We start from the raw sequence: 27431 nt of genomic DNA on the forward strand, positions 1-27431 counted from the left end.
AAGACATAGATTAACAAACTGGATACGCAACGAGGACCCTGCATTCTGCTGCCTACAGGAAACACACCTCAGAGACAAAGACAGACACTACATCTGAGTGAAAGGCTGGAAAACAACTTTCCAAGCAAATGGTCAGAAGAAGCAAGCTGGAGTAGCCATTCTAATATCAAATAAAATCAATTTTCAATTAAAAGTCATCAAAAAAGATAAGGAAGGACACTTCATATTCATCAAAGGAAAAATCCACCAAGATGAACTCTCAATCCTAAATATTTATGCCCAAAATACAAGGGCACCTACATACGTAAAAGAAACCTTACTAAAGCTCAAAACACACATTGCACCTCCCACAAAAATAGTGGGAGATTTCAACACCCCACTCTCATCAATGGACAGATCATGGAAACAGAAATTACACAGAGACGTAGACAGACTAAGAGAAGTCATGAGCCAAATGGACTTAACAGATATTTATAGAACATTCTATCCTAAAGCAAAAGGATATACCTTCTTCTCAGCTCTTCATGGTACTTTCTCCAAGATTGACCATATAATTGGTCAAAAAACGAGCCTCAACAGGTACAGAAAGATAGAAATAATCCCATGCGTGCTATCAGACCACCACGGCCTAAAACTGGTCTTCAATAACAATAAGGGAAGAATGCCCACATATACGTGGAAATTGAACAATGCTCTACTCAATGATAACCTAGTCAAGGAAGAAATAAAGAAAGAAATTAAAAACTTTTTAGAATTTAATGAAAACGAAGGTACAACATACCCAAACTTATGGGACACAATGAAAGCTGTGCTAAGAGGAAAACCCATAGTGCTGAGTGCCTGCAAAAAGAAACAGGAAAGAGCATATCAGCAGCTTGACAGCACACCTAAAAGCTCTAGAGCAAAAAGAAGCAAATACACCCAGGAGGAGTAGAAGTCAGGAAATAATCAAAATCAGAGCTGAAATCAACCAAGTAGAAACAAAAAGGACCATAGAAAGAATCAACAGAACCAAAAGTTGGTTCTTTGAGAAAATCAACAAGATAGATAAACCCTTAGCCAGACTAACGAGAGGACCCAGAGAGTGTGTCCAAATTACCAAAATCAGAAATGAAAAGGGAGACATAACTACAGATTCAGAGGAAATTCAAAAAATCATCAGATCTTACTATAAAAACCTATATTCAACAAAACTTGAAAATCTACAGGAAATGGACAATTTCCTAGACAAATATCAGGTACCAAAGTTAAATCAGGAACAGATAAACCAGTTAAACAACCCCATAACTCCTAAGGAAATAGAAGCAGTCATTAAAGGTCTTCCAACCAAAAAGTGCCCAGGTCCAGATGGCTTTAGTGCAGAATTCTATCAAACCTTCATAGAAGACCTCATACCAATATAATCCAAACTATTCGACAAAATTGAAACGGATGGATCACTCCCGAATTCCTTCTATGAAGCCACAATTACTCTTATACCTAAACCACACAAAGACCCAACAAAGAAAGAGAACTTCAGACCAATTTCCCTTATGAATATTGACGCAAAAATACTCAATAAAATTCTGGCAAACCGAATCCAAGAGCACATCAAAACAATCATCCACCATGATCAAGTAGGCTTCATCCCAGGCATGCAGGGATGGTTTAATATACGGAAAACCATCAACGTGATCCATTATATAAACAAACTGAAAGAAGAAAACCACATGATCATTTCATTAGATGCTGAGAAAGCATTTGACAAAATTCAACACCCCTTCATGATAAAAGTCCTGGAAAGAATAGGAATTCAAGGCCCATACCTAAACATAGTAAAAGCCATATACAGCAAACCAGTTCCTAACAAACTAAATGGAGTGAAACTTGAAGCAATCCCACTAAAATCAGGGACTAGACAAGGCTGCCCACTCTCTCCCTACTTATTCAATATAGTTCTTGAAGTTCTAGCCAGAGCAATCAGACAACAAAAGGAGGTCAAGGGGATACAGATCGGAAAAGAAGAAGTCAAAATATCACTATTTGCAGATGATATGATAGTTTATTTAAGTGATCCCAAAAGTTCCACCAGAGAACTATTAAAGCTGATAAACAACTTCAGCAAAGTGGCTGGATATAAAATTAACTCAAATAAATCAGTAGCCTTCCTCTACACAAAAGAGAAACAAGCCGAGAAAGAAATTAGGGAAACGACACCCTTCATAATAGACCCAAATAATATAAAGTACCTCGGTGTGACTTTAACCAAGCAAGTAAAAGATCTGTACAATAAGAACTTCAAGACACTGAAGAAAGAAACTGAAGAAGACCTCAGAAGATGGAAAGATCTCCCATGCTCATGGATTGGCAGGATTAATATAGTAAAAATGGCCATTTTACCAAAAGCAATCTACAGATTCAATGCAATCCCCATCAAAATACCAATCCAATTCTTCAAAGAGTTAGGCAGAACAATTTGCAAATTCATCTGGAATAACAAAAAACCCAGGATAGCTAAAACTATCCTCAACAATAAAAGGACTTCAGGGGGAATCACTATCCCTGAACTCAAGCAGTATTACAGAGCAATAGTGATAAAAACTGCATGGTATTGGTACAGAGACAGACAGATAGACCAATGGAATAGAATTGAAGACCCAGAAATGAACCCACACACCTATGGTCACTTAATTTTTGAGAAAGGAGCCAAAACCATCCAATGGAAAAAAGATAGCATTTTCAGCAAATGGTGCTGGTTCAACTGGAGGGCAACATGTAGAAGAATGCAGATTGATCCATCCTTATCACCCTGTACAAAGCTTAAGTCCAAGTGGATCAAGGACCTCCACATCAAACCTGACACACTCAAACTAATAGAAGAAAATCTAGGGAAGCATCTGGAACACATGGGCACTGGAAAAAATTTCCTGAACAAAACACCAATGGCTTATGCTTTAAGATCAAGAATCAACAAATCAGATCTCATAAAACTGCAAGGCTTCTGTAAGGCAAAGGACACTGTGGTTAGGACAAATCAGCAACCAACAGATTGGGAAAAGATCTTTACCAATCCTACAACAGATAGAGGCCTTATATCCAAAATATACAAAGAACTCAAGAAGTTAGACCGCAGGGGGACAAATAACCCTATTAAAAATGGGGTTCAGAGCTAAACAAAGAATTCACAGCTGAGGAATGCCGAATGGCTGAGAAACACCTAAAGAAATGTGCAACATCTTTAGTCATAAGGGAAATGCAAATCAAAACAACCCTGAGATTTCACCTCACACCAGTGAGAATGGCTAAGATCAAAAACTCAGGTGACAGCAGATGCTGGCGAGGATGTGGAGAAAGAGGAACACTCCTCCATTGTTGGTGGGATTGCAGACTGGTACAACCATTCTGGAAATCAGTCTGGAGGTTCCTCAGAAAATTGGACATTGAACTGCCTGAGGATCCAGCTATACCTCTCTTGGGCATATACCCAAAGATGCCCCAACATATAAAAAAGACACGTGCTCCAATATGTTCATCGCAGCCTTATTTATATTAACCAGAAGCTGGAAAGAACCCAGATGCCCTTCAACAGAGGAATGGATACAGAAAATGTGGTACATCTACACAATGGAATATTAGTCAGCTATCAAAAACAACGGCTTTATGAAATTCGTAGGCAAATGGTTGGAACTGGAAAATATCATCCTGAGTGAGCTAACCCAATCACAGAAAGACATACATGGTATGCACTCACTGATAAGTGGCTATTAGCCCAAATGCTTGAATTACCCTAGATGCCTAGAACAAATGAAACTCAAGACGGATGATCAAAATGTGAATGCTTCACTCCTTCTCTAAAAGGGGAACAAGAATACCCTTGGCAGGGAAGAGAGAGGCAAAGATTAAAACAGAGACTGAAGGAACTCCCATTCAGAGCCTGCCCCACATGTGGCCCATACATATACAGCCACCCAATTAGACAAGATGGATGAAGCAAAGAAGTGCAGACCGACAGGAGCCGGATGTAGATCGCTCTTGAGAGACACAGCCAGAATACAGCAAATACAGAGGCGAATGCCAGCAGCAAACCACTGAACTGAGAATAGGACCCCCGTTGAAGGAATCAAAGAAAGAACTGGAAGAGCTTGAAGGGGCTCGAGACCCCATATGTACAACAATGCCAAGCAACCAGAGCTTCCAGGGACTAAGCCACTACCTAAAGTCTATGCATGGACTGACCCTGGATCTGACCTCATAGGTAGCAATGAATATCCTAGTAAGAGCACCAGTGGAAGGGGAAGTCCTGGGTCCTGCTAAGACTGAACCCCCAGTGAACTAGACTGTTGGGGGGAGGGCGGCTATGGGGGGAGGTTTGGGAGGGGAACACCCATAAGGAAGGGGAGGGGGGAGGGGGATGTTTGCCCGGAAACCAAAGAATTTTTATTAAGTATTAAATAAATTTAAAAAAAAATTGTAACATCAAAAAAAAAAAAAAGAAGAAAAATTAAAGCAATCATATCCAGGAAAAAAAATAGACAATAGTATCTGTTCATTAGAATCATAGACAAATTTTAAATCTTCTGTTTCTATGCCAATGTCTAGGAGCATGAGAAATTTAACTTTTTGCCATATTACCTGTTTTATTGGAAAATCGTATTCTATATAAAGAAAACATTTCAAATATACATAAACCCCACTACTAATCCACCATAAATACATTAGTGGTGGAAAGAAAGTTAATTAATGATAAAAATTTGGAGGTAGCTTACAGAACTTAATAGCCTTTAACTTTGGTCTTCTAAACTTTCATTTCAATATTTATAAATCTGCTCATATAAAAAGACATATGTGTTTAGAACACTCAGAAGAAAGAATCATAATGTCTCTCAACTCTAGAATCTTTCTGTTTTATTGCAAGTGAAGCCTCACACACCTGTCCTTTTACAGAGAACGTCAGCAGCCACCAAAGCCGTCTGTTTATATTACCTTGTCTCTCCTTCCTCTCCATAAACCTTTCCAGCAGGGTGAATGTACATTTTAGTTTTATTAGGTCATAAAACTTGGTGCAATGCATTTCATCCTTTTATGAATTGTCTTGAGAACAGTTTAATTGTGTTTCATTGTGCCTTGGTGTCAGATCTGTTCTTTTATGAGCTACTCTGCAAACCTCACTCATTACTCTTCTCAGTTTCTCAGCTAATGAGCAACGGTGTATTTCTCAAGATCTGAGAGCTGTAAATTCCTTGCTAGGGTGCTTAGTCTGCATTGTGTTAACTACATATTTCAAACTGGTTCTTCTGATTGCTTGTTTCATTTTGCCATATAGTACATAATCTGCCGTGATAAATTTCTTCATCTGTTTTCCTTTGTCTGAAAAACTATACAGCAATTAAATGTACAGTTATTTTTAATGAAACATAAGCATTAATTTACGAAACTAAGAAAACTATCTTTAAGAGTTAACATTGTAGAATTTTAATATTCCTAGTAGAAGGTAAATGTCTCCTCTAGTAAGTAGACTGTTGTACATAATGTGGTTTTATTAGAGGAAAAATGCAGTTAAATGGTATATGAGGAAGACCTATGGGAAAACATGGTACAAGTAAAAATGTGAAAGGTAGTTCTTAATAATTTCACACACATAGAACCTAAATCCATGCCATCTTATAGATATTAATTTATTTGGTATGTTTAGTTTCCTTTTCCTATGTGTGAAGCACACAGAGATTCAAGAAAAATATTCCAGGCTGCAGTGATGGCTTAGTGGGCTTCTTGTGTCAGCATAACACTTTATTTAGATAACTCTCACATCTACAGAAGCTATGTAGCATTCCATGCACCTATAACTCCAACGTGGAGGTTAAGGGATTATAGAGAGACAAGCCCATCATCACAACTTCTTGGACAAACAGTCTAGCCAACCTGGTGAGTACCATAAAGAAGCAGTTGAGGAAGACATCTTGATGTCAACCACTGCTCTCTACAAGCATGTAAAATGCATGTGCAAATATCATACTTGAAGTAATTAACTTTGCAGTTGCATTCAAACCATAAATAGTATCTATGAATCAGAAACTTTAGAAGGGATATCTGAATTTCAGTGGCTAACAGAGGCACTTTCCCTCAAGCAAGAATAGAAGAGTCCTGAGTATCCAAGAAACACTCCAACTCCAGAATGCTGATGAGTGGGATCAGTTTGTTAGAGTTCCCTGAAGAGCAAATGGAATGGTTGAGTCACGGTGCTGATGAGAGTTCCCCAGCTCTCATCTATTGGCTGGGACGCTTATAACTGAAAAGTCCCTAAGATATAAAGCCAGCAGAATTGTGACAGAGAGACAATGTGAAAGAGCAAAAGTTTGTAGTTTGTCTCACTTCTTCTAGAGGAAAAAGAAAAAAATAAAGTTTAAAATTTCATCCTTTTCCTTTTATTATATATAATATATGGTATACTCATATACACTTACACAGATATGTATTTTATAATATATAAATTTTGATTGTAATGTACATTATATCTCACACACACACACACACACACACACACACACACAGATACACACACTCCAGATTTTTGTGTAGGTACATTCTCCCAAACATAGTCAGGAAAATGAGCAGACTAATAGAAACAGTAACAGAGTAGAAGGCACAATTACATACGACTGATCCCTAGGACACATTGTAGGCTGCCCTGGGAAAGGCGGGCTCCTCTGTGTACGATTCTTTCCTTTAAGTGCACTTAACATCCAGTTAAGTGTTCAGTATCATGGGGCAAAGGAAAACATTTAGCCTAATTGCTGTTCCTTCCTTTTCTTTTTCACATACTCATTAGCAAGGACTCCATAAACACAAAGGGCCATCTTATAAAGACGGTTTGAGTTATATCAACATTGGTTTCACTTTTTAGGAAAAAAAATATAACAAAGGTGTCTTCCTCCTCCTAGAGAAAAATAACAAAATTGAGATCTTTCATCTACTTTCATGGTTACATGCTTTAGATACATTCCTATGTACTGTTATTATAGTTACTTACACCATACCCTTATTTGTATAATGAAACTGTTGCACTACTAATTATATTTATTCACACTGGGGATTTTTTTTAAAGTATTTTTAGTTCATGTGCATCACTCTGGGATACATAAAATTGTTTTGATGCTATCTTTTTACTTTAAAAAAACTTAAATCTTTATTGTTATGAAGGTAATCTTACTGCACACCACTGTTCAGTGACCCACATATGAAACTTCTGTGTTCTGAAAAATGTATGGGATTATTTTCAACCCCACAGGAAGAACAACAATATCAACCAACCAGACACCCCAGAGGTCCCAGGGACTAAACCACCAACCAAAAAGTACATATGGAGTGACCTATGGCTCCAACTGCATATGTAGCAGAGGACGGCCTTGTCATACAACAATGGGAGAAGAAGCCCTTGGTCCTGTGAAGGTTAATGCCCCAGTGTAGGGTGATGCCAGGGCTGGGAGGTGGGAGGAAGTGGATGGGTGGGAAGGGGAGCATCCCCATGGTGTCAGGGGTGGTGGAGGTGATGGGTAATTTCAGGAGGGGAAACATTTGAAATGGAATTAGAGAAAGGATTGAAGGAGCTGAAGAGGTTTGCAACCTCATAAAAACAACAGTACCAACCAACCAGAGTCCCCAGGGACTAAACCACCGTCCAAAGAGTACACATGGACAGACCCATGGTCCCAGCTGCATATGTATCAGAAGATGGCCTTTTGGGGCACCAATGGAAGGAGAAACCCTTGGTCCTGCCAAGGCTGGAACCCCAGTGTAGGGGAATATCAAGGCAGGGAGGCAGGAGGAGGTAGATGAATGGGTGTGGGAACACCCTCATAGAAGAAGGGGGAGAGGGATGGAAAAGGGGATTCATGGACAGGAAACCGGGAAAGGGGATTACATTTGAAATGTAAATTAAAAAATCCAATAAAAAGAAATTAAATAAAGAAAATATCCAATAAAAGAAAAAATAAAAATGAATTTACAGGAGGCAACTCTTAATGTTGCTCCGCTCACACTGGTGTACTTTATACCTTCTACTCAAGTAACTTTGGAATACTTTTAGGAACAGATCAAACTATGAACCAAATTAAATTTCATGAATTTTTCATGTTCACATTCTGCACATAAAAGAGGAAATCAATAGAAGACATTGAATGTGTGGAGAAAGCAAGGACATGACCTGGGGAAAATTTCTGGTTTGGAAATTATTGAAACTGCCTGGAGTTTACAATCAGGTTGATCCTTGACCTGGTGGTAACTGATAAATATCACAAAACATGACAATGGCTAACAAAGAGTAGCAAATTCACATGCACGAAGGAAATCTGAGCAGATATTTTCAATAATCATACTAAACTGTTCAATTCCAAATAGCAAAACTTGGCACCATGCACAACCAAACTGTATTAAAGGTGATGGAGGCTCCCAGAAGGGAGGCTGTGGTGAGGCTTTGAAGTGGGAGACCATTGAGGGACCACATCCATGATGTGAAGGCGTCTTGTTAGAAAGAACACAGAAAGCACAAAATTGACTCAAAAAGCATTCATCATGCTTGCTCAGTTGCTAAAGTTGCTTGCACTAACCTCTGAAGATCTGAGTTCAATCTCAGGAACCCACAAAGCTCCAATTTCAGACATGACTATCAGATTTTTTTTTCATTAGAATCTCTGGAGACTAGAAGACAGTAGTCAAATATATTCAACGTTCTAAAAGATAAAACACTCTAAGCAAATGTTATAATGGCTATAATTATATGGCGTAGATTATGCTTATATCCTTATGTGCTTGATCTTTAGGCCGTGTCACTAGTCTTCTTACTATCTTATTATTTTAAAGAAGATATTTCAAAATTGTCTAGGCTGTCTTTGAACTAACTCCATGTTCCCAGCAACCATGAGGAGCTTCATACCTCTGCCCCCAGAAGCTTGAATTACAAGCTTATATCATTAAGCCCAACTTGCAAGTAAAACTATATATGCAACAAAACTATTTTTCAAAGTTGAAGGTAAAATTGAATTATTTTCAAATAAATAAAAGACCACAATGTCCCCACAACTATACCCACCCAAAATGAATACTGACGGGAATTACACAGAGTATGAAAACACTACACTAGACAGTGATAAGAGCTATAGGAGGAAATAGAAATTTCAGTAAGGGGGGGTTGCATGAATTATTGTAAGAATCACCAGTAATATCAGAATGCTTAGTCATTCTTTTTTCGCTCCCTGCATATTTTAATAGATTAATACATTCTAAAAATTACTAGCATAGTTGAGAATATGTCACAAGATTGGTTTGTAAAACCAATTTTTTTCTGCATAATCTAGAGAATTAGGTATGTAATTATTACTTTCACATTTAGAGATATAAACTTGTACTCTTATGACATCAACAACTCAGATGCTGCTATGAAGTTCATATGGAAACTAGAAAGAAAAAATAATTTTGTATATTATTGAAATTACTCTGATATAAATCAAGTCAGAGAATTATAATAGTAGAGTGATAAACTAAATCTTCATTGTAACCAGAAATCAGCAGTTGAATGCATACACAAAAAATGAGAAGGAAATAAAAATATTTCACTACAAACAAATGAATTTCAAATAAGATACCTAAGCAGGACCAAAGATACAAAAAATGCTTAATAACAGTTGCAAAATAACTAACTGAATATATCCTTCCTTACCTATAACTATTCTCAGTAAAATCAGTTAATTATCAAATAAAGCAAAAGGAAATTAAATTAGATACATCATTATCATCTCTACAGAACTGAAAGCAATTGCAGAGGGATAATGGGGATGTAGAGAAACACACTGTTCAAACTAGATGAAATAACAATTTTCTGGAGAAAAAGAGCAACAGAGACTAAATCATGAATAAATAGAACATGAAAATAAGTCTCTAATATATAAGAAAAGTTGAATCACTATATCAAATATTTTCTAACAAAGGAAAAGCCTAGACACAGTGATCCTGATTTTATTCTTGATTATTAATTTGTGATACTATAAGAGAGATGGAACAGCCTTTAAGACCATTTGTTGTTCCCGAGAGGACTGGAATTTGATCCCCAGCACCCACATAGTGACTCAACAATATATTCCTCAAGTCCCAGGGTATCTGTTGGCCTTTGGGTATACAACATTCATTCTCATGGTGCACAGGCTTGTATGCAGGCAAGACAATCATACACATAAAACATATGAATAAAAAACTAAAATTCAATGAGGAAATCAAACTAAATATTTATATTTCACCTAAACATTATAAAAATTCTGTACTTACAAAGGAGAAATTTGAACTTGGGTGAAACTACATTCAAATTTGTTTAAGCTATGTCATATTGAGACAAAGCCTAGTAATCAAAGAAGGCTCCACATTAGAGAACAAAAAATTGTTAATGCAATCTCCACATAAATAAAATGAGATGAAAATTATCATTAAATTAATTCTGAAGAACACATGACAAAGATCAAAATATTTTTACGGAAAATAAATAGGGTTACACAATATCATGTATTTAAAATAAAGAATATGTATGGCAAACTGAATATTCTCTATAGTTAATGACTGAAAGGCTTTAATCAAGACTGGAAACAAGAAAATAATGGTTGCTACTTCTAATGATATTGTTCTTTTCTCTCCAAACCAGTTATTCAAGAAAAAGAAATGAAAGTCATCCAAACAGCAATAGAAGAAATATGATGAATCTGACCTCACATAATTTGATCCTAGATGTAGAAACCCTGGAGGTCCAGTAATAAAACTGCTGTAACCACAAAATAAAATCATCAAAGCACATGACACAAAGTTAGCTTGTAAAATAATTTCCACAAGCCAATCATAAATAACCTGAAGTGAGTATTCCACAACTTAGATGCAAATGGAGCATAGAAGTTAACTAAATCCTAGAGGTGAGATCTTGCACATAAAATCTACAAAGATGATGTAACTGAAATAGTTATTTTCTTATGTGGGAAATTAATCGTAAATACTAAAACTACTGAAGCGACCTAGAGGCTTAATGGCATTACAGTAAAATATCAGACTATCCCCAAGATATATTTAAAATACACAAAAGTCATTTAAATGTTCAATCATTCCCAAGTTGGCAAAATAATCCTGGAAAAGAAGAAAACTAGCAAGCATACTGTTGCATAAACTAGGATTTAACCCAGTACCAGGCTGTAAAAATCATGAAGGTGCTACTGTCCTAGATATAATATATCCTCTGATGAAATAGCATGTAGATCTACAAACAGTCCTGTGCACTAAGTCAAAAGACCTTTGAAATGTTATACCACAACTCCTTGGAGAAAGGGTAGACTTTCCAAAAACTGCTGGCAAAAAAAGGCACCAGTGTTAAATTGGATTTAAAGAGTTAATTGGACCCTTATTAACCCCATAAAAATAAAATAACTGAAAATGAACTAAAGAGTTAAGACTCTGAAACTCTAAGTCAACAGATAGGAGCTGTATAACATCACAACCTCGAAATAGTCCATAGCTAAGCACACTTTTACAGCGATGTTTCGAAATGAAGTATTGCAATACCTCTAGAATCATTTTACCCTCTAAGGTTTGCTTAACATAGCACAGATCTTTTCTGTTTTCATGTGAATTTTAAGAGTATTTTTTTCAATTATAAGAAAAATGTCTTGGGATGTCTCTGATTTCCTTTTTAAAAACTCTATTATTGGTATATAGAAAGGATATAAATTTATATGTTGACTTAAAATTTACATTTATTTGTTTATTATTTATGAGATGTGTGTCATGGCATATATGTAGAGGTCAGCAAACAACCTGAATAGTTAGTTCTTCCGTTTTCATTTTTCATTTTTTTATTTTTTATTGGATATTTTTTAATTTAAAGTTCAATTTATTTATATTTACATTTTATTTACATTTTAAAATGTGTATTGCAGGGATGAAACTCAGGTCAGCAGACTCGGTGGCATGTGCCTTCTCACTTTGAGTCGTATTTCCAGCCCTATATTTATGTCTTTAACTTGCTGTTTTGCTGAGTGTTTAGCAGATCCAACAGTCTTTAGTTTATGTACATTAAATGGAGAATATGAATATTGCAAATAGAGAAAAATTGATATCTTCCTTTCCTGTAAGTTTTAGTTATATTTCTTCCCTTATTATCTAGATAACATTGCAAATACCATCCTGAACAAGAGTGGGGAGAGGGGAGTACATGGCCATACCCTTAATTTTAAAGCAATTACTCTGAAGATTTTTCTATTCAGTATAATCTTAGTTACTAGTTATACATTTTTACAGCCTTTATTTTGTTGAGAAATACATATATAGGCTTTTCAAGGTGGGGATATTGAATATTTTAAAAGTCATTTTTTGCACCTACTAAAACAACCATGTCCAGTTTGTCCTTGATTTATTTGTGTTCTCCATTGTATTACTGATTAGAATTCATTGAAACTTCCCTCTGTCACCAGTATAATACCCATGTGATCATACTTGATTGTCTTTCTAGTGTGCTGTTGAATATGGGTTCTTTGGATTTCACCGAGGATTTTTACAACTCCTTCAATAATTAAGTTGATCAATATATTTGTAGACTGCATTTTTATCATTAATTCAATCTGTATTCGGCAATAGTATGAGGAACATTGATATTAGCTAATATTTAGGAACACTAAGTAAGCTATTAAAGAATTGGTGGAATTCAGCAGTGAGTCCAATAGAAAGTAAACAAAAGCATAGAACAGATATTTTTGAGTAAAGAATACAAACTGACCAATATACGCAGAGAAAAAGATGTTAAGTAACTTCCAACATTGATGAACTTTAAATTGAAATCATACATAGGTTCCATTTTGCCAAGAATGCCTATTCAGTGATAAAACCAATGAAACAGATACTATATTAGGCATTAAAATAGTGTAGCTCCTATTAAATAAACTGCATATGTATGTTTCTCTAAAACCTAGAGGGACTCTATCATATAATCTACCTTAACCTTTATTATGAAATAAACAATTTGCTATAAAATTAATTGCACAACACAATTCCCACAGCAGTGTTCACAATAACCATGTATGGAGACTGCCTACATAGCTATTAAGGACCTAACTGCTGGATGAAGAAAATGCTGTTTACCTCAGCTATAAAAATTTCAAGTGATATCTTTTTTAGTATATGTTTAGAATTTGAAATCAATAAGTTAGACAAAATGAACCAGTATCACAAGGTCAATCAATAAATTTCCTCACATATGTAATGGTTGGAAAAATGTTATTACATTACAATTAATAGAGTTTATATTTTGAATGAGAAATAGTAACAAAGATAAATATTACCAAATACATTTTACACATGAGTAGAATTGTGAAAATGAGAAGGGATATTTTGTATAACAGATGAACTGCACCATTAAAGAAAGTAAGAAGTACGTGGTCAGATTTGGACTAATAGCCATAATAGAATTTTCCAATGCTGTTATTTATTGAGGAGTTAAAAAGGTGATTGCAGCCAGAAGTCAGCCATGCCTTTTGTTTGGAAAACTTAGAGGATGAAAACTCACTTATCAGAGGAAGAATGAATCTGTAATTTCTCTTATAGACCAGTCAAAGAAACATGTGTGGTTGTATGTGAATTCAAACATTCACTGGATTGTGCATATTGGAGGACATAAAGTTGGAGTAAAGTTAATTAGTGTATGACTTTATTGGATCAGTTTTAGTGACTTAGGAAAGAAGCAACTGTTGCTATCATCCTTCTAATATGATTCAGACCACGGCAAATTGAGAACTCTGGTCCATGTGCAACAATATTGCTTCAATTGCTCTACAATAATTTTGCCAATCAAACACAATTACCCAACAATTTATAGTCACTGACAGATAGTTAAATCAAATCAGAACAGATGCATCATCCTGCAAACATAATCATCCACTACCTCTCATCCAGACAATGTATGCAATAATTGATAGGGCTGATCTGCCTAAGGAGATTTTGAGAAGTGTATCAGAAGAAAAAGATAAGTACTTTTGGTGAAGACCATATCTTTGACTTTATTATAAGCCATTTAATATATTAGTACAAACCCACAAGTTTCTGAGAATATGTTTAAAATAAAACATTCCCTTAACCAATGATTTTATTCACTGCAAGTATTTGATTGGTGTACAGGTGTAGTTTGCTATGTTCTGAGATTGTGCCATGTTGGCCTCGAACTCTCTGTGTAACCCAGAATGGTCTAAATCTCAAAACACAACTGTGTCTGTCTCTTTACTCCAGAGGTAACAAAATGTGTGCCATCAAGGCCATGGTATCTCAACTATATTTTTATAGACAAATTAGTATAAAATGATTTTAGATAATTTAAATTTCCTACACTTGCTATTTCTCATTTTGCTTTAGTAGTTTTATTTATTTACAATTTTCATTATTTTCAATAGCATTAAATAAATTAAACTTTTTCACAAATAAAATACAATTAAAACATTGTCATAAGTAATTACTGCAGTTATGTTATATTCTCAAGGATATATCAAACAATATTGTACAACTGTATTACTTTTAGTGCATGGCTTCTCAAACTTTCTTCTAAAAGAAATAGTACCACAATATATTTTCTAATGGCATGAATAGCCTGAAGAAACAATTTGTTCAAGTTCTTGAAAGTGTGTAAAAATGTCATTTAACTATTTTTATTGTTTATCAAGATAGGTCAGTTGGTAGACACTTTCCCCAAGCCTAACAACCCGAGTTAAAGCCCAAGGGTCCATGAAAAAAAAAACTGATTGCTATATGTCCTTTAATGCTCTTATTCATCCCCTGATGTGAATATAGAAATACAGATAGACAGGCATACAGACAGAAAGACACACACACACACACACACACACATGTGCATACACATCTCTACAAAAATAACTAAATATACACTACAAATTTTAAAACCAACCATTGTTTACATTACAGCGTGTTTTTAGCAAGCTATAAACTGAGCCAACATGAATCACTGTTTAAAAGAACCACATTCACACACACACAAAAATGATCATTGTGATATAGAACATGGTTACTGTGTAACTATGTAAATATATATATTTACATTCTGTATTTCATGGTTTATTTCTTCCAGTAGAATGTCATCTGAAGATATTTATTGGGAAATTGCATGAGAAGTTTGGCATCGGGGTCAAAATGCAGCTTTTCTGTGCACTATAGTCAGACCTGTGTTCTCCTGTTTCATCTTCTTTCCTCCATTTGAACAGTGACTTATTCCTCTGCTCAGCATGTATGTTCCTCCCGTGCTATGAATCCATTAGTCACAGAATAGCTATCTATCTTGAACCTCAGATTTAGTACTTGGGCATTTTTGCTACATGATGCCATGATTCAACACTATGTTTCAGGATTGCCTTGGGGATTTTGGAAGACACATGCACAGACAAGGACAGATTATCTGACAGATACATAGACAGTTCCACTTATGTTGGTTTCATTAATAGTTTCCATGTAATTTATCATCTTGTGATAAGTATTTGGTAATTTGCCCTGTATATTCCTGACACTGTTATTGGTCTATTTTCTTTTATTGAAAAGGACTTTCATAAGTTAATATTAGCCACTTATTATTTAAATGGCAACTCTGCTGTTAAATCATTTATTTCATTTCCTACTCATTTCTGAAAAGCTCATTATAATGGTAGAAAAACATTTACGCGTTTTCATACTTGTCCAGCAATCCCCTCAGCCTGGGGTTTACCTCGGCTATCTGTTCTTCCTTTGTGCACCAAATAGTAATTTTCTAATGCAAAGGTAAATGTTTTCAGAAGTAATTCAAGGTCATAGGAAGTCCAGAATGGGCTTATTTTCATGTAAAACATTAGAAAATATAAACGTATAGAAGAAGCTATGAAGGCAGAGAAGTGAGTTTCGACTGCCATTTGCTTTCTCTTTCTAAATGAAGACAGGGTAGGTTGGTGCTTAAAAGTCACGGAACTTTTTATGAATACATAGGAAGGTTTCATTTATGTTTTTCTCTTTTGCCTATACTTCAGTTCAATTGAACTATTTTTCTATATTCGTGGAGTGAATATAGTTTAATTCTGTCCCCTTATGCTCTAATCTGCTCTCAAAGTATTCTCTACTTTGTTCTGCTTTCGATTAAAATGAAAAAAGAAATTGTAACTTGACTTACAAATTTAATAACGCATGTTTTAAAGAATAATTATTCCACACATTTTATCATGGTAATGCAATTTCATTTATTCTTTTATGTAAACTTATAAATCTACCTTAACATCAATAGTGGTATTTCTTGTCACTAACCACATAAACACATGAATGTCAAACTAGACCTCTAATTTAATGAAGGCGCTCTTTAAGCTTCCTTTAAAAATATGCAACTGTACATGATTTTGTGTGACATTAGAACCAAACAAAGACAACAAAAATACTTGGGAAGAAAGAATTTGTGTATGATGGCTAGTATTATGACAACTTGACACAATCTAGTGTTCTTTCAGAAAAGATAATCTCAACCGATTGGCCTGTAGACAATTGATTTATGATTGATGATTGATTTGGGAGAGCCCGGCTTACTGTGATCAGTGCTACTGCTAGGCTGGTGTACCAGGGTACTCTAACATAGAAGGTTGAGCAAGCCATGAAGGGCAAGTAGTAATAAGCACTTCTCCATGGACTCTGCATTAGCTCCTATCTTCAAGTCATTGTCCTGTTGAGTTCATGCTATGACCTCCCTCAGTGAAGAGATGATAAATTCATACTCTGGATGGGATTAAAAAAAATGAAGTCACTATGAGAATTCTGTGAAGGTTCCTCATGAAACTAAAACTAGAATTACTGTGTGACACAAAGATGCCGGACTTGGGCATGATTGAAATAATGGGAGTCATCATATAACAAAAGCAGTTATGTACAAAGTAAGGTACTGGAGTTGACAGAGGATTCCCCCCAAAAAAGGAAATAGAATAGATAGCTGGAGGTGGAGGGGGTGAGAGCTATACACAGAGAGGGAAGGGCAAAAGATTTTAGGGTAATATAGTGACGGATAGCTTAACCAATGGTCATAATGAGACCAACTATAGTAGAAGTGTGTGTGTGTGTGTGTGTGTGTGTGTGTGTGTGTGTGTGTGTGTGTGTGTGTGAATGAAAGGTATCTAAATGGAATTCTTAAATAGCAGAGGAACCAGACATCTTTTGTCATCAAATGAAACCTCTAGTGACATATAGGGGTTACGTAAAGTCAAACTGTTGGTTAAAGGGGCCCCATGAAAATCTCCAAATTAGTGAGTCTGTATGTTATGAACTCAAAGGAAATGATATCTGTCTGTGCCAAACAGAAAATGATTTTTAACATTACAAATGAACAGTATTGACATTGTGAGTTTAATACTTAGTTTATTAATCATAATTATACAAACTTCTCAGCTTAATAATTGCAATATTTCTATACTGTGTGAGTCTGATTCTGATATGTTATATGCCCATCCTTTCAAACTGTTTTTCCAATTCATTGTTTTGGCTTTAGTCATTTTGTTTATATGCACTTAGTAAAAATAATTCTGCCAAGAGTCTTAATGCTTTATAAAGAACTCCGGTCGTATTTTACAGTGTGCTATGGGTGGGGTTCAAACTTTCTTGTGACCAGTTTTCATTCCACCAACTTTACTAAAATGTCCACTTTTATCCCTACCTACAAACCCAAAACATGGGCAAGTAGACAAAGTGGCTAGACTTGTGTGTTTTTCTTCCTTCTCCTTTATGGAAAGCAAACTTGGCTTAGAGACAGTATTTCTGTCTTACAGAGTTAAACAGCTTGTGATAGAAAACCCCACTAGACTAGGACCTGACAAATAGTTTCTCTTGGTGTCAAGCCCTGTTAATATTAAGCCCTCTAGAAGAATTTAGAAAAGACACCTTTTTCTCTCAATGTTTTAAGCATGTATGAATATAACAAAGAATGTCACAGTAAGAACTAGGTAAGGACACCTGGAGGCAAAAGGACCAAAAATGATACATTACACATGAATGGCTTCCCTGGAAGATTCTATGTTTCAATTGTTATTTTTTCTAAAAAAAAGCATAAGGCAAATTCACCAATGACAACTTAGGTTTTGCCCTCTGAGTTCAAATTAATGTAAATTTTCTTGCTTGAGCACAGGGACCCCAATGGAAGAGTTAGGGAAAGGATTGAATGACCTGAAGGGGGTTGCAACCCCATAGGAAGAACAACAATATCAACCAACCAGACCCACCAGGGCTCCCAGGGACTAAACCACAATCCCAATAGTATAAAAAGAGGGACCCATGTAGCAGAGGATGGCCTTATTTGGCATCAATGGGAGGAGAGGCCCTTAGTCCTATGATGCTTTAGTGTAGGAGAATATCAAAGTAGCGAGGCAGGAGGGAGTTGGGGGAGCATCCTCATATAAGAATAGGAAAGGGAGATGAGATGGGGTAGGGAGTTTCTGGAGGGGAAACTGGGAAGGGGGATAACATTTGACATGTAAATAAATGAAATATCGAATTTTTTAATAACCTTTGATATTACAAGTTGAAATTCTCTTGTCATTGCATACATCTCACGAATTGTCCCTATAACCAATTGGAAGTGTAATGAAGTGTGTGGGTTTCACTTTCTTTAATATCGTCTTATTTTTAGAAAGGAAAAACTAGTAGACTTTCAGGTGTGTTTGTATTTCCCTTGATGTATTTTAATAGTATGAATATATTTTTTGAGATGTCACCAATAAATATTCCACTGACTATATTTTTATTAACTTATTTATTTAACATTCCAGTCATTGCCCTCATCCTATTCCTCCTCCCACTGCTTCAAGAAGGTGTTCTCCATGGCCCACCAGGTCTCTTCCTTCCCTGGGTCCCCAAGTCACTCCAGAACTAAGCATATCTACTCTTACTAAGGCCTGACCAGGAAGACCTCTGCTATATTTGTGCCAGGAGCCTCAGCCCAGCTTATGTGTATTCTTGGTTCTGACTGAGACAGAGGCAGATATATTAACAATATTTTATGACACATTTGATTATATACATGTTCATATAGATAATTTTTAGGAGAAAAAGCAAAACATATCAAAAACAACACAGCTATCCTTAAGAAGACTAAATGCCATATATATAATTAGTATTTTTCTTTATTGAAAAAATAATCATAAGGAAAAACTTTAAAACATGATTTTTATAACCTAATAATGTTGTCAAAATTTTTTATTAAACTGTTCTTACTTCTCACTTTCTAATTGTTTTTATTTTTATAGTTGTACAGGAAAACTTGTCCATACACAAACATATACACATAAGAATTCAGAACATTTTCTGAGTTTCCAAACATTAATTTTGATGAAGCTTTATTAAGAAATAAAAGATTCTAAAATGATAAGTCAAAACAAATTAATATGCATATTTATTTAATTTTAAACATAGCTATATAATTATATACCATTAATGTGAAATACCCAGCAAATTAATGTTACATTTAATGTTTCTAATTAAGTGATTAGGCAATAAACATTCTAAGTGGTAATGTGGAAAGCAAGTCAAATTAACTTCTGGGAAGAGGAGGGTAACACATCCTGATCTGTTGAGCAGGCTACTTGACCTCTATAACATAGTCCACGTAAAGTAATAATCATTTTAGCATATAAACAAAATATTAAGCTGAGAAAAGGCTTTTATTGAGAGAGTTTTCTTGAATCTCTTTTACTTGATGCATCCATTGTCTCTCTTCTACACTGTCATTCTTTTTCACAGTGTCTCATCAATTTTTTTCTATTTCTCTTTTATTACTGATTAGTTTGTATGTCACTATGACACATGTATTTTTTCTTAGCACCGAGCACCTCTTTTGTCACATGCATGTTTCTCTAAAATGTACTTTATCTTGCTCATACTAGGATTTGCTTTAACACGTGCCGCTCATTTTGTGACTGTGTCATTCATATCGGCCCATAATATGTATCTGTAGATAGCAGTTTAAATTCATGACTTAAGGAACATAATTCACCCATTTTACCTATGGCAGTGTCTTGTTATGGCTGCTTGTTATTGTTCATGTTTGGGTGTTTTCATCAGGATGACACTTCTGTTATAATCAGCTGTAATCACCACTACCGTGGCATCAATCCTCAGGTAAGAGATTAGGGTCAGAGTTCGCTAAGCCTATGCACTAGATAGAGAGGAAGGTAGAAAGGGTGCATGCAGTAATGATGCCTACTCTTTTTGCTGGTGGATAGGAAGTATGGGTTCTCACAAATTGTGAAATTTGTACTGCCTGTGACTCAGTTTTCAGTCCTGCCTTCTCATTGTTGTAGACAGAAGTATCATTTATTGGATTTGTAGGATCAATGCCATACTTGGCTTAAAACATTTAAATAAAAGTGGCTTTAAGACTTGATAGATATGTGATTGTGTTAAACCTAGTTAATAAATATTCTAAAGTAGATTTCATATAGGTGTGCGTAAGTTCAAGCATGTACAATATACAATTATATACAAAATTTTGTATTATATATATTATATTATATGCAGACACATATTAAATTCTATTGTGGATTTGTGCATCCTCAGAGAGGCCTTTCTCTCTGCAATTACTTTAGATGAAGAAATTAATTTTCCTAGATGCTCCAGGGAAAATTTTCCTTATATGCTTTTTAATAGGCCTCATTATTTGACCAACTTGTAAATAATTCTGTTGTTAGAAATGGAAGTGCTCTAGTTGTGTGTGTGTGTGTGTGTGTGTGTGTGTGTGTGTGTGTGTGTGTGTCTTTTGGGAGAATTTATCATAATTTTCTTCCATGTTGCTGTAACAAAATACTCTAACAGAAGCAAGTTGAAAGGAGAAAGGGTTTATTTATTATGGCTCAAGATACAGCTAGCTCATCATGATTGAGATATCAAGGTATCAGGACCTTGATGAATCTGATTGTGTAACATCCAGAGTCAATGAGTATACAGACGTGCTTTCATTCCAGTTCTTGGCTTATTTTCTCCATTTTAACAGTTTAGAATACCTAGCCCAGAGAAGAGTTCAGACTACAATTAAGATGGGTCTTCTCCCAGGAAGATAGCACATGTTTAGATATTAGCCATTAAATGATGACCAAGCTAAAGTCTCTAATCCCAGACAGATTAGACAAAGTAGATGGGACTAAAAGGACACGTGGGCATCCATGGGAGCAGGTAAACTGAATAGATTTTACGGGTGGACTAGAGCACGGAGCAAGAACAGGAGGTAGGAAGGGGATGTGGGATAAGCTTGAGGAAGGAAATGAAGTGAGAGACAACCAGACTTGATGGGAGGTATGGAAACTTAGTGCAACGGGAACTTTCTATAAATACAAATGAAATCCCAAAGAAGTCTCCAAACAATAATGGAGATAGAACCTAAACTAGTCACCTTGTGTCACCAAAGCTTCCAGTACCAGAACTGACTTCCATCCATTTCAGTTGTTGGATGAATACCATGAAAATCATCAACTCAGAGTGTTATCCAAGACAGTATGTTCCTTTCTACAAATTGACAAATTGTGGAAGAAAATAAAAATGATACAATTCATTGAAGGTAGAGAAATCTGAGCTGGTGCCTACATAGAAGTTTCACCCCATGTTCTAGACTCTTTGACAAGGAAAGGTACTGATACTCTGCAAGCCACTAAAGGAAGCATAAACGTCCCATCTAAAAAATTGTTGAAATTTAAGCCAATGAGAGATTATGTCCTAAAGAAACAGTATAGAACATCTTGTGCATAGCCATGAACACATACTCAAAAATGTGCAAACAAACGCACATACACTTGTGCACCTGTGCATTCTGGAAGATGTGCATCTTCCTAATCCCCATATACTCTTACAAACAAATGAAGAAACCTCAAACATTCTATATTACTCTATCCTTTCTGTAGTTTTCTTTCTATAGTTTGCCTTTCATGTATTCTATAACCTCTGTCATGACTCTGGAGGAAGCATGCGTCCTCTATATTGACATCAGTCAATACACCTGGAATTGTTTCAAGAATGTGCTATTATCTAACATCTGTAGATTCATTTTGAGTGAACATAAATTGAATGGGAAATTAAAAACACACAGAAAAGGGGAAGTAATGTTCTCTGCAAGGTAAAAGACTGATTGGACTATGACTAAGACACAACTTAGGTGATAAAGGACATGGATGCATGTCAGCAAGACACTGGGTGATATTCAGATGATCCAGTTATTTCTAATTGTCCTTGGAAGCTTCTGATCAAAGAAAAATATGTTAACCAACATTGACAAATGTCATTCTTAATAATAACATAATTTATGACATCACTGACTGCTTCCTAACAAATGACAAGAAATTTGGTGAAAAGAGTGTCTTAATCATAAGAGGAAGTGGTAACCCTCAAAATAAAGGTTAAGTGGAAAGTCTGTCTACTACATTCTTATAATTCAGTTTACAAAGAAATTTATGTCAGAATAAAAGTTAAAATTTATGTAAATGCCAAATAAATTTATCCAAATTTCTGATGACAAAACAATTATTGAATAAAGTGTAAAAACAAAAGGACAGCTACCTATTAAAAAAAGGTCCAATGTGTTGTTACTAACCATTTTTTTACATCCTCCGAAAGATAAACCAGCCATAACTCTTAATGAACCACAGATAATAGTGATGAAATACATAAAACAAAGCTCTTAAACTGTTATGATAAGGTTATAAAATCACAATGCAATGTTAATTTTGATATACAGCTTTCAGAGTGATGGATGCAGTAAAACTAATTGAAAAATGATTTATGAGCGTCACAGAACACATTACCTTTTCCATTTAGAAAGCTTACTTAGGACATTTGATTTTATATGAAAATCAATGTGTTCCATTGAATTACATACAAAAATGAATTTTATTGTTCTCTTTGGGGTAATGTATTGATAACAGTGATTAAAAGAGTGATCTAAGGGAAAAGAAAGAAAGGAAGGAAGGAACAAAGAAAGAAAGACAGAGAGAAGAAAAAACTAACTTCAAAGAATTATAAGAAGACACATGAAATCAATGCTCAATTTGATGAAACTACTACAGAAATTATTTTACAATGGATATGGATATAAATTTTAGGATATATAAGTAAAAAAACTTTATTATACAATGTGTAACCACAAAGAAACATCAAAAAGTTAAGATAAATTCTTAATGAAGAAAAATCAGAAAATAATTCAAATATTTGCAGACTGTTTCTTTACTTCAGAGCAATATGGCTCTTATATGCAATTTCTTTCCATTTCTACCATGTATGTGTGCATGTGCCTCTGTGTGTGTGTATGTGTGCCTGTATGTGCATGTGTACATGTGTGTCTTTATGTGTGTTTAAGTGTGTGTGCATGCACATGTGCATGTGTGCATGTGTGTGTGCCTGTGCATGTGCATGTGTGTCTGTATGTGTATATGTATGTGTGTATGTGTGTGTTCATGTGCATATGTGTGTGTGTGTAAATGTACATGTGTTTGTAATATATAGTTTATACTTGAATGCAAGTGTTCACCCAGATGTGTACATGCTATGTTTAGAGAAAGACTTTGGATGGCTTCCTCTGTATTGCTGTTAATTCCTTGCCTTGAGACAGGCTGTCTCCCTCAACCTGAAACTCCCTGATTTTGCAAGGCTTTCCAGTAAACCTGCCTTTAATAGAATGTAATCTGTTTTCAATTGGATGTTTTTTCTTGTGGCTGAAAATAATGGCTGAGACATCTCTCCAGAGCCCCCAGAAACAAAGAAGAGTTTTTTTCAGTCAAAACTGGTTGTCTCTCAATTTCTGCAACTGAAATACTACCAGTTCCATTATGTGTGAATCTTAGTGTTACTACTGACAAGCTCCAAAATACTTGCAACCCTATGTCGAATACATAAATTTTGTTATTGTTGACTTTCTGAGTTGTTATATCACTTAGAAGATTATGGCTCAAGTCAGAATGTGAACTCTACTACTCCATTTCTGAGGTAAACTAATCTCAGAGTCCTTTCAGTTGCATGTGGGAAAACATGGGATGTGGGTAAATTGGATTTATACCTCAGTCATTTAGCTGGCAGAATGAAGCATGTGATGTGTAGTCCTGACAAAATCACAAGGGTGGAAGGGAAGGCTAGAGTGCTGTGCTATGAAAAATAGAAGGTTCACCAGACAGACACAGGCTGCAGACATAGCTCTAACATCTCAGCACAGTCTGTGACTCAATGTTTTCAAGGTCCAGGACTTAATCAGAGTCTCCAGTTATGGGTACTGCAGTATTTTAGGATAATAATAATAAATTATAATAATAATAAATTATTATTATTATAATAAGTAATAATAATAATCCTAAGTTATATAACAATGTAGGCTTGGGTAATCTGAGTTTATATCTTGACCTCTCTGCTTTCTATATCTACTTCAGGCAAGGTCCCTGAGGACTTTGTCAAGCAATATCTGTCTTATCCTAATTGTTAGAACTAAAAAAATAGAAGTAGTCCTTTTTTCTCCTCATGATGTAGGAATTAAAAATACCTGTATAACTCAGGCCTCAGGCTGTAGAACTCTAGCAGAAACAGCACATGTGGAGATCAGCCAGAAATCACATCTTCCTGGATCATGACAAGTGCTGATCCTGCCCATTCAGAATGGAGTATCAATCTGCTTATGGGGGACAGATGGCCTTCACTGATCCTACCGAAGCTCATAAAATATAACAGAACTCTGAACTTCTTGGTTCCAATTGAGCTGTTTTAAGAACCAAGCCTTTTTGCTCTTAAGAAAAGTCACCATATTCTTTTCTGAAGATCATAAAACAAAATCCATAGACATTGGAAACATGTTTGAGTGAAACAAGGTGACATTCTGGGACAGACTGTGGCATGAGACTTACCACTCATTCCTACTGTCATTACCAAAATTTAGAAATAGTAAGAAGATAACAAGGATGTGAGAATGAATTTCTGATGTGACCTTAGAGTGTGCTTTTAATAAAAAACTCTACAGCTTTCCAAAACACTATTCAGAATGCCAGATCATCAAACTGGCTTCAAAATTCAAAATAATCTGTATTTCAGGAGAGTATTACTTTTCATTTAATAATTAATACAAATATCAATTTCCCACAAACATTTTACAATACTAAGTCTTTATTCTGTACGGGTCCCTGCAAAAGCCAAGGCCAGCAGACTAACAATCTATGTGAAACAAAAAGGAAATCTGGTTCAATAAGGCAGAGTCAGCCAGTGCTGGTTCAAACTAGTAGCATCTGACCCTGCAGTTTATTCTAGGAATATTTAAGTAAAGTACAACTTTGACAAAACTTTCCTAGAAGCAATTATCTCAATCCCATGTGTGCTAGAAAGCCTAAGGCATGATTACATTGAAACTCTTTTGCAAAGTACATGTGACCCCTTCCATAACGATGGGTGGTATAGCTTAAGGGACTAGAGGAGGCATGATTTGGGTCCTACAGATGGCATGGAGGTCGCCTAGCTATAAATTACATATGACATCTCCCCTTCGGATGGGTTCTATTTACAAAGCTAAAGTTAAAGTCTAGGAGGAAGATTCTAGAATAAATATAACAGTCTGGAGGATTTAGCTTTGGCCTGACCCTGTAGATAGCACAGATGACGATGCTGTTACCTCCATCCAATCTCTACCCTTCTGGGTAGAAAATAATCCCTCCCATGAAAGAGACAAGCCTGTGTGTTTAACACTTCTGGGTTCCCTGGTGTTTATCTGGGAGAACAAGTGTCTTAGTATGCAACATTATTCAACATAAAGGTTCATAAATAAAACTATATAGCCATAAAAAGAAAAGAAACTAAATATATTGTACATGGCTATTGTATAGTTGCAGTGAATGATTCTATATTTTATATACATATTTACATATTTATACACATATTAAGATGTGTAATAAATGTAAATTTAGAATCTACTACATGCATTAATTTCATTCAATTATATATTAATGCAAATATACACTCATACACAAATAAAAGAGCTATGACCTAGGTAAGTAATAATAAAGCATCCACCAAAACAGACAATACCATGATCCAGAAATCAAATTCAATATACATAAAATAACTGAAATAATAGGAATAAAGCTAAACATTATTATCAAAATGGTAAATTTAAAATTTCCAAGTCTGTGAAAATAAGACAAATTTTCATGATGAATAAAAACAGAAAATGAAGAAACACTATAAAATGAACCAGGGTAAAAACACTATACCCAAAAACTTGGAGGTGAAACCTGTTAACACATGGCTGTAATCTCATCTACTTGGTGCTCTGATGTGACACAGGGCTGCAATGCCACCTACTTGGTGCTCTGAAGCAAGGGGACCATAAGCCTGGGTATTCCCCAACCAAATGGTGGATTGCAGAGCAACTGAGGCAGCGTAGTCACTACCTGCCTGTGTCATAATCAAAAGTAAAAGGAAGGCTTCTGCTTCCTCTGTGATGCAGGCAGTCCAAGACCCTGCCTCAGCAACCTCCCTTGAGATGCTCAGTGCATCTTAATGCCATTCATGTGATGCTTAAGTCTGAAGCAACAGTATTTCATTGAACAGAGGTGCATGGGAGATTAGGTAAAATCCTTTAGTTTAAAATGACAGATATAAAAACACTATGCTATAATGCAGTGTGGTATGTATACTTAAGTAGCTTACGTCTATTTCTTAAAGGTAATATAGCAAGCACTCCAAGATGAGATTTTGCTCATCTTGGAATTTTAATTTGATCATCAATATGACTGCCCTGGCAAGGGACGGCATTGAAAAACTTTTTAGAACTATATGATCTGGCTGAAATGCAGACATGTCCTGCATTACAGTATGATGTGGCTAGAATACAAACACACCCTTAATACACACTTTTAATCCCTAAAATGATGGTAAGGCTAATTTGTAGAAGGAAGCACCCATGTTTGAAAGTTATGTCTAATTGAGAGGCAGATAAAGTAACGAATCACCAAAAATTTGACAGCATGAGTCAGAGACAGGATAAACCCAACTTTTTCAAGAACAACACAGAAAAGAGAGGTTACTTAAAAGCAGTGAGAGAGAGAAGAATGTGGTGTGATGGGTAGTGACCTTGTGTGTACATATGGCAGTTATACCATGACACTTTTAGAGACAAGTTACAGAAAAATAAATAAATAAAAGCTAGACTGGGTAACAACAGAAAAAGCCAGAGAACAAGAAGGAGCTAGAATATTAGACTATATTGCTAAAGTTAATATGAGACCAAGAGGAGCAATTCAGTCATAATCTGGGAGAAGCCAGACTGAATCAGTCAGCTTGGAAGGTTAGATTGTATGAAGATGTAGGTGTAATGTTTTTAGGCACTCTGTAAAGGTTATTGGGGTCAGCCTAAAAGGGACCTCAGGACATTGTTGATG

General features: G+C 35.5%; 1 long non-coding RNA gene across 1 annotated transcript in view; it reads right to left on the bottom strand.

Moving 5' to 3' along the window:
• LOC103691486 (uncharacterized) overlaps window positions 1-26398 on the bottom strand; it is a 31391-nt gene extending 4993 nt beyond the window's left edge. Inside the window, exon 1 of the long non-coding RNA XR_015677913.1 lies at window positions 26353-26398. This is a non-coding gene — a long non-coding RNA (uncharacterized LOC103691486). The remainder of the gene's footprint in view (window positions 1-26352) is intronic.
• Window positions 26399-27431: the final 1033 nt, after the last annotated feature.

The sequence above is a fragment of the Rattus norvegicus genome, chromosome 2 (assembly GCF_021556685.1).
Source record: "Rattus norvegicus strain SHRSP/BbbUtx chromosome 2, alternate assembly SHRSP_T2T, whole genome shotgun sequence".
Classification (NCBI taxonomy): Eukaryota; Metazoa; Chordata; class Mammalia; order Rodentia; family Muridae; genus Rattus; species Rattus norvegicus.